Raw genomic sequence first — 10,191 nt, 5'->3', positions numbered from 1 at the left:
TAGGTCTATTCAACAAACAAATACAAACATTTTTTTCAGTAACTGAACAGTGCAAAATTAGATTGATTTTTTAAAAAATGGGATGAATTGCTTTGCAAATTATAACTTACCTTGTCAAATTTGCAAAAGGTTTTCAGTAAAGTGTACTTTATATTATTATAGACTAGTCTGTTAAATGAGGAAACAGAGTGTCATAACTTGTTACACATACTCCTGAACAGCAATACGGTGATTTTTATGGAGAGCTTTAAAACTGTTTAGAACCTGCCTTTCACTGTGCAGTCTAAGAAAAAAAATAAATATAAAAATAATGCACAAAGGTATTCATTTGGGATATTCATTGTAATAGTAAATTAGAAACAATGTAAGTAGACATACTTATTTTTGAAATGTGATATTAGAGACACAAAATGACAAAATGAACCTCCTCTATGGTTAAGCACAAGGCCATTTTCAAGTAAGCAACTTAGAAATTTAGCATAAAGGCCAATTTTGCAATTTAGAAAATGTAACACAAAGATCAATTTCCCTTTGGTCCCCTCCTGATTGATAATTCAGTAAAACGAGCGAGACAGATATTAGACTGAGTAGAATTTACTTAAAACACAACCATTTGGAGCCCTGTGATATATCTGTGAGCACAAGTTAATCTAATTTGAATTGTAATTGAGGTTACTGAATAGTTGAAGTATACCAATCTTAAAATCACATTCTAAGAGTATTATGGTGACATCCAAAAGACTTTAATCAGCCGTCCACAGCCAGGGGTAAGTTTGGCAAGAATTTCAAATATCCTTATCTGCCTCTATACACTAAAGATCATTAATTAGCATAAAACAGGTTCTCTTAAGTCTGCAGTATTGATACTTTGCTGGAGAGAAGACTGTTCTGTGTGATGCAGAATAATGAGGGGTACCCTTCATTTCAGCTTGCTAGATGTCAGCAGCTCAACACTTCCCAGTCCAGGACAACCAAAATGATTTTGCAAATTACCAAATGTTCCCATAAGAGACGAAGTGAGTAGAAAATCATGGCAGTTGAGAACCATCAGCATATACAAAACAATTTTTGATGAAAAAACATATGATTAAGGTACATATAGAAATATAGCTAGCCCCTTGTTTGAAGAGTATTAAGATATGACTAACCAAACAAGCCTAAAAAGCATGGATGAAAGCCATAGACAGATGACTCATTCATTCCTGTGTTCCTCCCTTAATAGGGGATTCATACCCTGATTTTACTAGAAACTTGGCTTTTCTATCTATAAGGATTCTGTCTTCTGTCTCTATAAGGATTTTGTCTTTGACAGAAACTTTTATTCATTCTGGTAATAAAAAAAACCTAAAAAGTAGGCAGTTGGGATTTCCATGAGCTTCCAAAAATGGGTTTAATAGTATTTTTTGTGTCTGTTTGCTAATAAATGTTTGCATGACAGAATCCTGAGTCTTGCATTAAACTTCTTATTAGTGAAGTTACTGGAGATGGGGACTCTAAGTGGAGAAAACTACTGATATTTACCAAGAAGAGTAAGTTAATTATAGATATAATAAACACGTGCCATTATTTGAAACTATAATAAAAACTGCTATATACAAAGGGAATTCAATGTAGAGCAAAGGAATCAAAGACTTCTATGCATATGGGAAAATATTAGTCTTGTTTTTAAACAGGAAAAAAGTTAGAGACAAAATCCTCATTGTGTGTGTATGTGTGTGTATTTGTTTGTTTGGTTTTGGTTTTGTTTTTGTCAGTCATGGGGCCTGAATTCTGGGCCTGGGCACCGTCCCTCAGCTCTTCAGCTCAAGGCTAATGCTCTACCACTTGAGCCATATAGCACCACTTTCAGCTTTTTCTGATTATGTGGTGCTGAGGAATCGAACCCAGGGCCTCATGCGTGCGAGGCAAGCACTCTACCATGGAGCCACCTTCCCGGCCCCCTCAATGTGTTTTTGTAAGAAAAATTTTACTTTGAAAATAGAGGTTCACAAGGCAAAATAATTTACACTGTGATTATTTCTTATTGAACTGTTTCCAAAATAGTCTCACTCCAGCTCACTTTCATACAGGTATGTAGTAATATTTTTTCAATGAAAAGTAGTCAATTTTTGTCTAAAAAACCGCTAAAAAGTGTTTATAGGTGGAATTAGGTTTTTTGAAAGGCTTTCAATTCAACTATGAATTCAAGTATGAATTCATGTGATAATTCAAAAATAATCTTGACATCTCAGTATCATTTGAATTCATTATTTCTAATATACTTCCAAAAATACCTCTATGTAGGTTTACAAAAGGGCTTCAATTCCACAAGCCAGATTAGGAGTACAATGTAGTTTGATCACTGTCACCTTTTTTTTTTTTTATCATTCTCCTCCATCTTTCCCAATGAATTTGTTTTTATGTGTGACAGCAAGTGATACTCTTCACAGTTTGGTTTTCCTTTTTCAAAGACTGTTAGGAAATAGGAAAGCCAGCTACTAGTATTCTGCTCTATCATTTGTATGTATCAGAACTGAATAGTGCAACTTGGAAAAAGGAGAACTTGGAAAGATTTTTATGGATTTATCTATCTCAGAGAGAAAAGGCATGCAAATGGGAATGTATTCCTGATATTCTTAGCAACAAAATTATATCTACTATCTAACAAAACTCCAACATTTTCTGAGGGAATGAATAGCCCAGAATCTTAATCAGTAATCACCACTAGCTCAGATTCCTTTCATCTTAGCAGCCTTTCCTGATTCCAGTATGCAAAACATAAGCATCCTAGATTCCAATTTAACCCAGATATTAGTAGAGGCAAGAAAAGTCATAGAGCTAGTGGCCAAGATGACATGTAATAATTTCTCCTAATATTATGACTCGCTCTAATCTTGACACTAACTCAACAAAGTTCTCATTCCCTGAGCTCTTGTCTTTCCACGGAGTCTTGCGTTTTCAAAGCCTCATCAGTCTCTGCAGGTCTTTTCATCCCATACCCACCTCTTTCAGAGACCTGGTTCCTAATGTCTTCATCTTAGCTGCAGCCCAAAGGAATGGTTATAATCATAACCACAACCCTAGGTTTTTCTGGGAATGCCCAAATGGAGGAAGACTCTTTTTTCTGATACATTCTTCCCCAGTGCCTAGGGGAAAGCAACTCATGTCTCAAGTGACTAATTAGCGGGGGAGGGGGTTGCATTTGTTACCTCACTCTCTTTTCTCCACATCTCTACATATAAGGGAAACTAGTGTGTCATAAAAAAGTTGGCTACAAAGTTCAATAGAACTTCTTCAGAAGGATCTAGGGGACCACAAGGACAACGGGAGTTAAGGGACTCCTATGCGATTTCATAGGCTTCAGTGAACCAAGGAAGACATCACCAAAGGGCTAGGCTCAGGAAAGGACTTGAAGACAATCTTTCCTGTTATAGGAAACTGCTATTGATGAGAATATGTAGGCCAGCCTTTGGAGAAAGCTTGGGTTGGGAATTTTTTGTATATAATATTTAAGGATAAGTTGAGTGCTACCTTTCTTTTATCTTCTGTCTGTTTTAAAGCTGAAATTTGACCTAACATTTACCTCCAAGTTGGAAAGGCCAGAGGAAAAGCAATACATAATACATAAGATACTTTTTTCTTCTCTTACAAAATGAAAATATACCAAAAAGTATGAAATGTTAACTATCAAATGACTGTTCATAGGAGAGATGGAAAGAAATTGAAAACAAAATTGAGATAAGAAAAGTTGTAGGATCTGGATATAATACATAGCAAAAGTAAGAGTTGTGGTGGGGATTCTTTGACTCTAAATGACTCAAGTTTACTAAGGAGATCTTACAAAAAAATAATCAATTAAGGGCTAAATGAACTAAGTTTAAGACTTTGTAGGGATTCAAAGGCAGACTTGTTACCTCACACATTTTACCTTCTTTATTCTGGTTTTACTCAGTCTTACCATCTGTTTGACAAAAATACCTCCCTTGTGTTCTGAATTGCCATGTCTCATCTCATGCAGAGACCTCATTTCTTCAGCAATCTGCTATGTATCGATCCTTTTGTCTGCCATCTATTTTTGTTGCTGTTGTTCATTCAGCTTAGAAAAGCGTATGCTCTTCCCCTACTCATTGTTGCTTTAGGCCTACTATACTGTCTTTTACTTTTTCTTCCTTATTTTCTAAAGAGTAATTTATTCATTTATCTCAAATTTCTGTTTCTACTTGTTTATTTTTTTTCCTCTGCTAGTACCAGGACTTAAACTCACTTAATTTTCTTGATCACAGCTGATGCTCCCCCAACTGAGCCATGCTTCCAGGCTACTTTTCATTCTTTGTTCAGGTAAACCTAGACCCAACTTTAGAGAGAGAGAGAACACTACCAATAACTTTTAAGTCCTGAGCACTTGTGGTTCATGCCTAGCTACTCAAGAGGCTGAGATCTGAAGGTCAAGGTTGAAGGTCAGCCCAGGCAGGAAAGACTGTGAATCTCTTATCTCCATTTAACCACCAAAAAACCAGAAGTGGAAATATGGCCCAAGTGGTAGAGTACCAGTCTTGAGCAAAAATGCTAAAGGGAAATTCCCAGGCCCTAATTTCAAACCCCATACTGGTGCATGTGCACAAACACAAATAACTTTAAACCCAACTCTATCGCTCTCTACAATGCATTTTTCCTCCCATATTGTATATAGCCATTAACCTTAATTGGCTACTTACTATCCCATCAAGCACATGTATACACGATCAAAAAATGTATTGCTTAGCTCTGTATACTTTTATATAGGAACAAATACACTCAAAACTATGTTTCTGAGAACCATTCATGCCCATATATTTAGCTGCTGCTTTAAAAAGAATCATTTCTGCCTTGTATAAATGGGATGCTCTAAACATTCATGAGCCATAAACTTGTTGTGTTATAGGGTGTCATATCTTTATCAGATAGTGAAATCATTTTCAATTTCTATCTACTATCAACAATGAATGCATTTTGGCAGTTACACATCTCTGATATTCTGTGTAGTCACAGTGGTTGCTTTGGTTGTTACAAAATATAATACCATTGCTCTGACTTACATTTCCCTCTTATAACTGAGGCTGAACACTTTCCATATGTGTGTATACACTATATATATATATATATATATATATATATATATATATATAATGCATGCATACATATGCTCACTTTCATCTTGGTTGTTTAACTTTTTTTCTTACTTATCTGTAGGCATTCTTTATATGTTCTGAACATTCACTAGGTTATTTTTGAGATAAAGTCTCTCCCTCTCTCCCTCCCCTGCCTCTTTCTTTCTATATATGTATATATATTGATATTGATATTGATATAGCTGGAGGACAGGCATGATGCCATGCCCAGTTTTTTATGTTGAGATCTCATAAACTTTTTTGTTCAGGCTGACCTAAAACCACATCTCCCAATGTTAGCCTCCTTTGTAACTGGGATGATAGGTATGTGCCACAACATGCCCCAGCTATTAGTTGAAATGGGGATCTCACAAACTTTTTACTAGGGCTAACTTCAAATCATAGTCTGCCAGCTTTCCACCTCCCACATATCTAAGATTTCAGGTTTAAGTCCCTATGCCTGGCTTTGAGTTCTTTTTATTATGTTTTGTATTAACTGTCTTCTGTACATTGAACAATTGCTAAATGCATTGGCTTGTATATATCTACTCCCTAATTCTTTTCTCAATTTTTTTCTCTTATATAAGAAATCCAGGCTGTGTATAGTGATGTATGCTTGAAGTCCCAGCTTTATGGGAGGCAAAGATGAGAGCATTTTTATTGATACAAGAAGTTAGTGATATAAGAAGTAATCCAAGCCAAAGAAACGGGTATCATGGTTTTCCTCATTTGTGGCAGCTAGAATGTGCCTATAAATCTACAATTAACACACTGAATGACTTAAACATGTATTATATATAATATAATAGTAAATAATATATCCATTATATATTATATAATATATAAAATACATATTATATATTTTGATACTATATAATATATAATATTTATGTAAATACATTTATATCTCTATATTTATTTATATTTGTATAAAGGGGCATGATAAATTATATAGGTCTTTAGGCGTTCACATTGAGGCCTAAGGAGGACATAGGAGTGGGTGACAAAGGCTCAATAGCTGTGTGCATATGATCATATAAACTAATAGTTTATAAAATGAACTCTAAGAAAAGGAAACAAGTTTTTTTTTAGTTGTTGCTGTTACCATTTCTATTGTCTTTGTTTTCCTTTCATCTTGTTAATTTGTTACTGTTTGGGAGGATAAGGGGCCACATAAAAGGTGGTACAAAGGGTGAACAAATACAACAGTGGTAGTCACTAGACACTACATGGAAAATGAACAGTTCATATTGTGGGCAGGAACAGAAGAACAAGACTGGGAGAGAGTGAAGGAAGGGGAGACATGGTTCCAAAAGAATTGTACTCATTACCTGGCTCATGTAATTGTAACCCCTCTGTATATTACCTCTAAAGTACAATAAAAAATAATAAGAAAGAAAGAATACCTCAAACATTATAAAAAATATACATTATGACGTACACTGCAATCTCAGACAGAAAGGAGGTTAAGGTAAGAGGATCTTAATCTGAGGCTGGAGCTAAGCAAAAAAGAAAGCAAAAAAAAATAAGCAAACGGCTGGAAAATAGCTTGATTGGTCTATGTTGAAAATATTGATTGATCTTTTTTTTTTTTTTTTTTTTTTTTTTTTTGTCGGTCGTGGGGCTTGAACTCTGGGCCTGGGCGCTGTCCTTCAGCTCTTCAGCTCAAGGCGAGTGCTCTACCACTTGAGCTACAGCGCCACTTCCGGTTTTCTGGTGGTTTATTGGAGATAGGAGTCTCACGGTCTCTCCTGCCCGGGCTGGCTTTGAACCGCGATCCTCAGATCTCAGCCTCCTGAGTAGCTAGGATTACAGGCGAGAGCCACCAGCGCCCGGCTATATTGATTGATCTTTAGCTAACCAAATTTTAGATCAATTTACCTTTTCCTTTGTAATTTAAATGATTTAGGAGTTGGAAGTATGGTTCAGTTGATAAAGCACTAGCCAATGAGCAAAAATGGCAGGTATATGCCGGAGTTTGAATCCTGGTCTCAGAACTAAAAAAGAAAAAGTAAAAAGCTTTGATCTATGGTGAGACAAAGGACAAAGAGTGGCCAATGCAGCAGTGATACTCACTAGACAATATGTTGGACATGAACTTTACAACTTGGGTGGGAGGAAAAGTGAGAGAAAAACAAGGAGGGGGTAACAATGTTTGACAAGAAATGTACTCATTACCTTATGCATATATCACCTTGACAATAAAATTAAAATAAAAATACATATCAATTTAATGTATTAATGAATTTATTTAGTTTCTTTTATTCTCTATATGTTATGCAGAAACTTTCCTGACTACAATGGGAATAGCTCTTCTATTGCATACCTCATATAAATCTTTCTTTGTTGTGGTAAATAAAAAGCAAATAACTAAATTTACCATGTTAATTTTAAGCATAGAGTAACTGCTTTTTAAAAGATCAAGTGAGATTGCTTTTAAATTTTTCTTAGTATATATTTATTTTGTATAACAAGGTCTATTCTGAAGAGGTTTTGGGAATCATAAGGAGATCTATAGGTGCAAAGAGAAGAAGGAAGTGGGTTTCAGAGCTCTGTTCTCCTGACGAATGTGATCTTGCCCAATGTCTAGTCTCAACTCTGGCTCTTCTAGATGCCAGGGCTTAGCTTTATTCTCCTGTATGAGAGACAAGGCTTTGTATCCACAGGAAAACTTTTGATACTTGGCCCTGGGGAATGTCTTAATTACTATATGATACATTCCTCGTAATTTGCCCCTTGGAGGGGAAGAGATGAACCATTTGCTTTTAGATCCTGCATCTTCTAAAGAGAAACTCCCAAGAAAGACAATCTTCCCATCCTAAATATTCCCTGAAGAAATTCCAGCGACATTTATATAATCATCAACAAGGGACCAGTGCCTTTAGAAGTTCTGAGGACTGTTTTCCTGGTCACAGAAGGGTGAGTGCTTCAGCTTGTTCTGAAAGAACATCATCCAGTGGAGAGTTCTGACCAGCCTCTGCTCCTCTGATGCTTGCCTAGTACTTTCCTTACGTTTGTAATTCTTCAGAACCCAGCTCTTGCCCTACAGGGTGAGCTTATATTTTTGGTACTTTAGAACATTTGTAAATAATTAGAATAAGGAGACATGAAATCTGGAAACTATGTTAGCCATAATACAATTCAGCTCACAGATGAAGGTACCTGTATGTTAGGCTTTTAGAAGCACTAAAATTCTCAAAATATTCCAGGTTCCAGGGGTGTCATTGAAGAAGCTATTGTTCTTGGTCCCATGACTAACATCTAAGTCAAGTCTCTTTTCATGAAACAAGAAGTATTTGTAGGCTGAGCTTCTTAGGCACTGCTAGTTATCTGTGATTCTGAACGTTTATGTCCTTTATGTGTTTCAGCAGTAAAAATAATGTTTGTTGACCTTTGTATTTCCCTTGAAACTCTGGAACTGATGGGCACATAGCAGAGGATTAAAACGCGTGAGTGTTACATGAATACATCTATGAATGAGGAATCATGAGAAAGCCTCACTCAGGAGAATAGCTCCCGGCTTAGAACAACAAAGCTATTGCTCTGCTTGACTTTTATTAGCTATTTGGCATAGGGCTTAGGGTTTTCTCACAGCTCTCTATGTTTCTAACTTTGTATAAGTATACTTTCCATAATGAATGCCCAGCATGACCATTCTCTGGTATTTTAGGCTGAGGAGAGACAATACAAACAGAACAGAGAAATTAATGCTCTAGTCAGAGACCTCTACTCCCATATGCCAATCCAATTGCAGGCTTTGTCCTTATTCCATGTCAAAGCATATCTCTCTGTCTTTCTCTCTTGATGCACAGGGTGAGAGGCATCTTCTACAATCCCTTGTCCTAATCCACAAAAAATCTTTTTGAATCTTCTTTTGAGGTCCTAAAAAGAACATATTAGCATTTTACCTTACATCAGGAACAGGCCTATGTTGCCCAAAGTAGGAAACAGGATGATGGGTGAATATTTTCCTTAATTTACCACTATGGGTATACAAAATGGCAGTGGATTTCCAAGGCAAAACAGATCTCACCTCCACATTTATTTCTCTGAATCTGGCAATATTTAAGTTGAAAAAGTAATTTTTCCTCTTAGTTTCTCTATCTGTAACATGCATATTAACAATTTCTACAAAGATAGAAATAAAGTAATATGTGTATCAAGCATTATTTTCATTGCATAAGAACTATTCAGTAATGCCATTTGATTCCAGATGTGATTCTTCTTTTCTTTAAATTAAAAAAATCTTTAAGTAGTTGTACAAAGGGGTTGCTATTTTGCGAAGCAGCAAAATATGAATACAGTGTATCTTGATCCCTGTCACTTCTTTCAATATTCTCACTTCCCCCACCTCTTCCCTTCTTAATTTGGTAGTATATGCAATGAAATTTTTTTGGGGGGGTCCTGTCATGAGGCCTGAACTCTGGGCCTGGGTGCTGTCCCTCAGCTTTTCAGCTCAAGGCTAGCGCTCTACCACTTGAGCCACAGCACCACTTCCAGGTTTTTTCTTTTTGCTTATGTGGAGCTGAGGAATTGAACCCAGAGCCTCAGGCATGCAAGGCAGGTGCTCTACCACTGAGCCACCTTCCCAGCCCCTGCAATGAATTCTTGACTGCATACTTTCTCCCTTCTGTTCACACATCTACCCTTTTCCCCTTGAACCTCCTACAAGTACTCATTTCCTGCTGCTGATTTTGTTGGGCTTTGTCTTTCTTAGAAATTATACTATTTGAGTTCTTTCTAGAGTCTGCCATTTGTCAGTTAATAATTTATAACCACTTGCACACCACCCAATGTATTTACTTATAGACCTTTAGGTTAATTCTAGCTACCACAAATGAGGGAATGAATGCAACCTTTGTTTCTCTGGGTTTGACTTATTTCACTTAATATATGTTTCCAAGTATTTACATTTCCTTACGAATGGTATAATATCATTCTTTCTTTCTTTTTATTGTGAAAATAGCATACAGAGAGGTTACAATTACATGAGCAAGGTAATGAGTACATTTCTTATCAAGCATTGTTGCCTCCTTCTTTGTTTCCCCTTACCATGTTTCTTATG

This window comes from Dipodomys merriami, unplaced genomic scaffold (genome assembly GCF_024711535.1).
Source record: "Dipodomys merriami isolate MVZ:Mamm:240054 unplaced genomic scaffold, mDipMer1.0.p SCAF_56, whole genome shotgun sequence".
In the NCBI taxonomy this organism is placed as follows: Eukaryota; Metazoa; Chordata; class Mammalia; order Rodentia; family Heteromyidae; genus Dipodomys; species Dipodomys merriami.
This window is presented reverse-complemented; position numbering follows the sequence as displayed.